This window comes from Alnus glutinosa, chromosome 14, assembly GCF_958979055.1.
Source record: "Alnus glutinosa chromosome 14, dhAlnGlut1.1, whole genome shotgun sequence".
NCBI classification, from domain to species: Eukaryota; Viridiplantae; Streptophyta; class Magnoliopsida; order Fagales; family Betulaceae; genus Alnus; species Alnus glutinosa.
Window position 1 is genome coordinate 3,534,009 of NC_084899.1, and position 8,514 is coordinate 3,542,522.

At 34.7% G+C, this 8,514-nt stretch overlaps 1 pseudogene; it reads left to right on the top strand.

The window, feature by feature from the left end:
• Nucleotides 1–2,090: 2,090 nt before the first annotated feature.
• LOC133857525 (uncharacterized mitochondrial protein AtMg00810-like) lies at nucleotides 2,091–5,054 on the top strand (annotated as a pseudogene).
• The last annotated feature ends 3,460 nt before the right edge of the window (nucleotides 5,055–8,514 follow it).

Below are 8,514 nucleotides of genomic sequence, written 5' to 3' on the forward strand. Positions count from 1 at the left end.
TTCAAGATTATCATTGTTATTATGTGATAAGTCTTGAATTATTCGATTAAAGACCCCTTAATTTACATCTGTTATATCTAGTTTGTGTTATAAATATAACGTTTTGTTGTAGTTTGTGTTTTGTCTTATTTTCAGGTCTTAATTGAAATTTAGTTCAAAACACCCGAATTAGACCTGAAAATACATCAAAGACGATTTAGTCATTTCCAGAGTTCAAAGTTGCTCATGCCAAGTAAAGAATCGGCCAAGGCAAATCGATCGATCGACTTTATAATCGATCGAATCATCAGTCGAAGAAAAATCAATCGTGCGAGATGCGATCGATCGAGATAGGGCAACCACGAATGCGATCGAGCTAAATGCGATTGGTTGACTTTATAATCGATCGATCGAATCTGAATATTTTTGGAACAATTTGGAACAATGTTGACATGTCACTCTCCCTTTATATTTTAAATATCTTAGATATTTTTAGATTTTATTTTTTTATATTTTTTTAGATATTTCCAAAATATCTTAGATATTTCAGAAATATCTCTTATCTTATCTCTTCCTTAGATATTTGTAAACTCTATTCTCTATAAATAAGAGACTGTAGAGAGAGTTATTTTCATGCATCTTTTGGGGGTTTCGATTTTCTCAGGTGTATCTTAGTTAATTTTAGTGATTTTCATTTCCTTTTGTAATCCGAATTCTTTTAGATTAATATAGTGTTCTTAGTTTATTTAAATATTGTTTTCTTTACTGTTTTCCTTTGATTTCATACTTAGATTAGTGTACTTCATGTATAGCTAAACCCTTTCTTAGGGTTTTGATCAAATCTTTTTCAAAAGCCATGGAGTGTTTTTGATGTTCTTGAGTTTTTCTTGATATGTTTGATGATTGTGTAAGGCTAGATGATTTCAAAACTCATGCTAAAAAGTTTTGTCTTCAATATTCCAATTTATTTATTCATGAAAAAAAGTTATACTTGTTTATGAGTTTTCTTGATTTATTGAATAAAACCAACGTTCTTGAAAATGAACGATGTCTTTTGCAATGGTTCTATTTGACATGATATGTGTTTACTTATTAGAGTTACCTTATAGGGTATGCTAGGGAGCACCGGTCATTTCAAACCTTTGGTAGTGTAAAACGTCTTTCCATTATAGTTTAATCTTTTCATGGAATAGATCGGTGTGAAACTAAGATACCTTATCATTGTGGCCTAACTAGGGTGTTCATGTATTGTGTATGCTTATTAGGATGTTTTATAGAGTAGTAAGCTAGGGAGCATCAATCCCCCACACCTTTGGTATTGTAGTTTAAATCTTTACATGGTAAGTGATTGATGTGAAACTAGGTGCTTTATCATTACGTATTAACTAAAGTATTTTCATGTCGAGGCCATCGTAATGGTTGACGCCCATTACGCGCTCATATCATGCATATTATGAAGATCCATATAGACTTGAAGCATTCAATTGGTTGAGGATTTGATAAGATCATTACCCTAAGTTTTCTTTTAAGTTTGCTTTCATTTTCTTGTTTTTATCACTTGATTCGTTGTAGCTTTAATTCTACAATTTTGCTTTTGTTTTTATTTTTAAGTTAAGTTAAATACGCTCTTTGAATATCCCGTTACGCAAAACAACCCCCCCAATCCTTATGGTTCGATAACCCTTACTATAGTACAATTGATTCGTATTTTTGCGAGTGGTAAACTCATATAAATTTAAAATCCACGTAGTCGAGTTGACTACCATTATTCCCTTGCTACTCTTCACGAACCTCACAGTTACCTTGAGGCTAGTACTGACCCTCTTTGGCAGAAAGCTATATTTGATTAACTAGATGCTCTCACTAAAACTCATACTTGGGACCTGGTAGAATTGCCTTCTGGGAAGTCTGCAGTTGGATGTAAGTGGGTCTACAAAATCAAGACTCAGTCAGATGGTTCAGTAGAACGATACAAAGCTCGACTTGTTGCAAAGGGCTTCTCTCAGGGGTATGATATTGACTATGAGGAGACTTTTGCTCCTGTTGCTCGTCTTACCTCTGTTCAATCTTTACTTGCAGTAGCTGCTGTGCGTCATTGGCAACTGTTTTAGATGGATGTCAAAAATGCATTATTGAATGGTGATCTTGCTGAGGAAGTTTATATGCATCCTCCACCTGGCTATGACCATCCTCCTCACATAGTTTGTCATCTTCGCCGTGCTCTCTACGGTCTCAAACAAGCTTATCGAGCTTGGTTTGCTAAATTTAGTTGTGTTGTTGCTCAGCAGGGCTTTGTCCCTAGTGCCTATGACTCTGTACTTTTTCTTCGGACTACTAGTGCTGGTATTATTCTTATCCTTCTTTATGTTGATGACATGATCATTACAGGGGATGATCTCTCTGGTATTCGAGATCTTCAGCACTTTTTAAGTCAAAATTTTGAGATGAAGGACTTAGGGCTGCTTAACTACTTTCTTGGTCTTGAGGTTACTTCAGGTTCAGATGGATATTATCTCTCTCAAGCTAAGTATGCGTTTGACTTGCTTTCCAAAGCAGGCTTGACGAACAACAAAACATGCACTTCCCCACTTGAACCTAATATTCGGCTTATTGCAACTGATGGTGAATCTCTTCCAGATGCTACTCTGTACAGACAACTGGTCGGTAGTCTAATCTATCTCATTGTTACCCGCCCAGACATTTCCTATGCGGTTCACTCGGTTAGCCAGTTTATGAGTGCACCTCGCTCTACTCACTATGCTGCCGTTCTTCGTGTCTTACGCTATGTTAAGGGGACTTTGTTTCATGGCCTTCACTTTTCTTGATGCTCCTCTCTTGAGCTCCGCTCTTACTCGGACATTGACTGGGCCGGTGATCCTACCGACTGTCGCTCCACCACGGGTTATTGTTTCTTACTCGGCACCTCTCTCATTTCTTGGCGTAGTAAGAAGCAGACTGTTGTTGCCTGATCCAGTACTGAGGCTGAGTACCGTGCACTTGCAGATACTATAGCTGAACTTTTGTGGTTACGATGGCTGTTGACAGACATGGGTGCTTGGTAGCTCGCTAATCGGCTACGTGGATTTTAAATTTATAGTTTTACCACTCGCAATAGTACGTATCGATTGTACTATAGTAAGGGTGATCGGTCCACAGAGATTATGGGTTGTTTTGCGTAATAGGATATCTAAAGGAACGTATCTAACTTAACTTAAGAGTAAAAATAAAAGTAAAGGTTGTAGAATTGAAGCTACAACAATAAAGTGAAGAAATGAAAGCGGAAAAGGAAAACAAACTTAAGAGAAACTTAGGGTATTGATCTTATCCAATCCTCAACCAATGAAATGCTTAAAGTCTATATGGATCTTCCTAACATGCATGATATGAGCGCGTAATGGGCGTCAACCAATATGACGACCTCGACACGAAAACACTTTAGTTAAGACGTAATCATAAAGCACATAGTTTTACATTAAACAACTCCACGTAAAGATTGAAAAACGTTTTCTCTACCAAAGGTGTGGAGTGATTAATGCTCCCTAGCTTACTACTCTATAACACATCCTAATAAGCATACACAATATATGAAAACCTTAACTAGGTCACAATGATAAGGTATCTAGTTTCACGCCGGTCGCATCACGTAAAAGTTACACTATAATTGAAAAACGGTTTAAACTACCAATGGTGTGAAACGACCGGTATTCCCTAGTATACCCTATAAGGTGACTCTACTAGGTAAACATAAATCATGTCAAATTAGAACCATTGCAAAAGACATCGTTCTTGTTTCCAAGAACGTTGGTTTTACTCAAGAAATCTAAGAAAACTCATAGACAAGTTTAACTCTTTTTCATGAATAATTAGATTGGAATCTTGAAAACAAAACCTTTTAGCATGGGTTTTGAGATCCTCTAGCCCTTAACAATCATCAAACATCTCAAGAAAATCCTAAGAATCTCAATAACACTTCATGGTTTTTTGATTGAATTTTGATCAAACCCTAAGAACTAATTTAGCTAGACATAATTGAATCTAATTTAAGCATGAAAATTAATGAAAACAATAAAGGAAATGAAGAACAACAACTATATTTAACTTCTAAAATTCGGATACAAGAAAAGGAAGAAAAATAAAAGCAAACTAAGCTAGAAAATTGAAGAACAAGGAAGAAAATACAAAGGTAACAAGCTATCTGGATTTCGGTCTAGAGAGTAGCATCAAAGAAACTAAAAAGCAAGAAAATTAAGTTGATACACCTGAGCAAATCCGAAATCCCCAAAAGATGCATGTTTTAACCTAAAACCCTAATCTCATATATATAGAGATTTAATTTACAAGGGACTCATCAATGATCAATTCTAGCCACACAAACAGAGCTGGTCGCTGTCCATTTCTGTCCATTAAACCCAACTTTTGATTTGGATCACACAAAGATTTGGAAATATCTTGACCTTCTGGAAGATGCGAAGTCGATCGATCGAAAATTTTGTGCTCTGAGAATCGATCGACTGAAGTTGAGTCGATTGAAAGTCGATCGATCGAATTATTAGCTATACAAATAATCGATCGATCGAAATGCTTTGGACGATTTTTCATCTTTTCAGGATCAGCCTCGAACTCTGGAAACGACCAAATTGCCCTTGATGTATTTTCATGTCTAATTCAAGTGTTTTGAACTAGATTTCAACTAAGACCTGAAAATAAGACATAAACCGAAACTACAACAAAACGTTATATGTACAACACAAACTAGGTCTAGCAAATGCAAATTAAGGGGTCTTGAATCGAATAATTCAAGACTTATCAATGCTCCTCAAACGACTAGTTCTCCTATTTATTGTGATAATCAGAGAGCCATCCAGATTGCTCACAATGATGTCTTCCATGAGCGCACCAAGCATATTGAGATTGATTGTCACTTCATTCGGCACCATCTTCTACAGGGCACTCTACATCTTCGATCTGTTTCATCTGAAGATCAACTGGCTGATATTTTCACGAAGTCTCATCCTCCTGGTCGGCTACGTGATCTTGTTTCCAAACTCAAGTTGACTTCATCATCTCAAGTTTGAGGGGGGATGTTAGAATAATACGATACTTGCTATGTTTGTGGCATAATATTTTCGTAATATCATCAGTATATCAAGAAAATATTATCCCATCAATTTTGGTATTATTTGATATTATTGTATAATGTAATTACGTTATTTTCCTTATTTATTTGGCCTCATTCAACTATAAATAGGTCACTTTATTGTATAAATAACACGTCTCAGAAATACAAGTTTATTTCACAATTATATTACTTTCTCTTTTTCTTCAGAAACAAGTATACATACCATTGGATTATAGCCAATTTGCAATGTCTAACAAATTTTTGGGTATGTTTGGCAATTACTTGTGCATAACAGAATAGTTGGTTGTTAATTTTGAAATTAGTAAAAAGTGATAGATGTGATATAAAGTAAAAAGAATTTGTATAGAAAAGTGAAAAAAATTTGTATTGAAGTGAATTTTTTTTATCTGAATAGTAATAAAAAAATTATTGATGTGATATAAAAAGTGGAAAAAGTTTAAATAATTTGATGTTGATTGTTACTGAAAAATATTAAAAAAAGGTGGGACTGGTCATGGCGTTGCCAAACAATGCCTTTAATTCAAGCAACGGCCTCCAAACTATTAGAATTATCCTATAAAAAGACAAAAATATCTCTTAAATTTTCAAAAAAAAAAAAAAAAGAGAAAAGAAAAGAAAAACAACAACAACAAATACTCTTACAAATACAAAAATAAAAAAGAGAAAAAAAAAAAAAAGATTCACGGCCGTGGGTGGTGGGTCTGTTGAAGACCCATGGCAGCGCCCCAGCTTTTTTTTTTGTTTTTTGTTTTTTTGTTTTTTGTATTTTTTATAAATATATTTTTATTTTTATTTTTGTATAGAAATGAGGTTATACAATTTTTCTAATAGTTTGAGGGGATATTGTCTAATTAAAAGTTTGTGTGACATTGCAAATTGCCTAAAAAGAATATGCACTTTTCCAAAAAGGAAAAATATATTAAAAAAAGGCTAAAGACAAAAAGGTTCACGTGATTTCCATGTGTATCAGATTTCTAATTTAGTTTAAGAAAGGAATACAATTTAGGAATATTGCACATTTGCACAACTAATTTTTTGGGTTGCTCTAAATTACGAATCACTCTTTGTGGTGTAAAAAGTTCATGAAGGATCCTTATGGCAAATTAGAATTACGAATCACTCCATGAACCCGTTTTTCCGTCTACCAAGTTAGTAATATCCGTTAGTTTGCCGCGCCATATAAATAGTGAGACAACCTCTAAATATCATTTGCATTATAATCCACTAACGAACTCAGTTAACTTGGTGGACGAAAAACGGGTTCAGGGAGTGATTTGTAATTATAGTTTACGACAAGAATCCTCTATAAACTTTTTGTACCATATTGAGTGATTCGTAATTTAAGCAAACTCTAGAGACCAGTAGTGCAATTATCCATACAATTTATCCTTGAACTTTCTTAGTTTATAAGATGACTAATGCTATAAAATATGTTTTTAATCTCACAATTATCTTACAATGTTGACGTGACAATCTTAATTAACCATTTGATCAATCCTTGTTAAAAGAAAAGAAGAAAAAGTTCACTTACCACTTCTGATCTTTCATTATTTTTACAATCATACCCATAAATTTTAAAGTATCAATTTAGTGTATCAATCTTTTAATTTTTTCCAATTTCACCAATCTGCTAAATTTTTCATTAAATCTTAACGGAGGGGTGTAAAAATTCCTAAAATACCAATTTTTTTAGGGTAAATGTATAATAAATCCTTGAGTTTGAGCGCGATTTGAAAATGATCTCACTTTTTAATTTTCAACGCTGGCTCCCTAACTTTTTTGCATTTTTGAATTGGGCCATTCCGTCACTTTTTCATCCAATTTTGCAAACTCCGTTAGTGCCACGTGTTCATTTTCGCTACATCATCTTAAAATATTATTTTTTAATAAACTTATTTTAAAATAATAATAATAAAAACAAACTGAAAAAAGAAAATGAAGGTTGGGGGTGGCTGCCACCCTTGGGGAGGGGGGTGGCCTGCTAGCCACCCCCAGAGGTGGCTAGCAGCCTACCCCAATCCCCATGACGCCGGAGATGCAGGAAAGTGCATACTCTCAGTTGAATATGGAGCCAAAATTCCCCTGCAACATGACTGAGGTTTATCTACCTCCTACCCTTCATCCTTGTGCGATTTTTCAATTGGTTTTGCCGCCAACTCCTTGTAGGTTAGGGCCTTTGGGCTTGAGTTTATAATTGAATAGATAGTTGGGTTGAATAATAATAATTAGGCCCATAATTAGTTGAGTCTATATTAGGTATCAGAAAAAGATTGTATGGGCATCAAAAGAATTATCAAAAGGATTATGCAATGAAATATTTCTTGGAGATTAGCTGTTCTCAAATCAGCCATCGGAGTTATTGGGTTTCTTGAATTGCCCTACCTTATTCATCATCCATCTTTTACATTCAATCACCATTAACCATCCAAATTTCATATCAATTTCCATTTTTATCATAGAAAATCATAGAAAATATGAACTACGCATGTAAGTCCCAACAAGGAGTGGGGGCAAGTGATATACCAAATACCTTCCGACAGTAATTCTAGAAGTCCTTCATATGTCATTATTGTGTTACTTTAAAAATGAAATGGCTTTTAAAATCACAATTTGATCAAAATATAATAGTGATCAATTACAAACCCAGTGGTGATTTTAAAAGACCTCATTTTTTGAGGGACACAAAAGAAATACAAGAGGAACTTCTAGCATTACTCCTCCCGACATGAAGGATTAGAGGTCCCAAGGAACCTCCGTTACTCAAACAACAAATAGGAGTTGCAAAGGATTTCCTCCCATGTCCATGCATTAATTGTCCCATTATGTTTGGTGAAAAAGTAGGCAACGACCTCAAGTAAATGTGCACTCTTATACGGATTAGGATCTTCTCAAATTATTTGTCCGAATTTAAAAGAATTCAGGCAAGTGATCATGAGAGACCACTCATAAGACCTACTTAACCAAATAAAAATTGAGTCGCTTAACAATTTATCCGGTCAGATAAGTCCTATAAGTAATTTCTCACAATCACCTACCCAAATTTTGAGAAGATCCCGCACCCTCTTAGACTACGAGTAACGACCAAACCCAATCACCCTATGACACTTTGCTAGATTCGTACAAGTCCCTATCCCCCGCCATACAAGGAGAATCGTAATACCATCCGGATAGTGTTCATTTTTAGTCATGAGCAAAGTTGGTATTATATAAAAGTTCATCCATATAGACATTAATGGGGTAGGGAAAGAACAAAAGTACGAGAGAAAATGATCCAACATACTTCTAACAACCGTTTTGATTCTATTTTATTTATTTTTCAAGATCCAAAAAAATGAGAAACCGGGGATTGAGATCCTTAGCAATTACTTATCGTTATACTAGCTTGGACAAACATC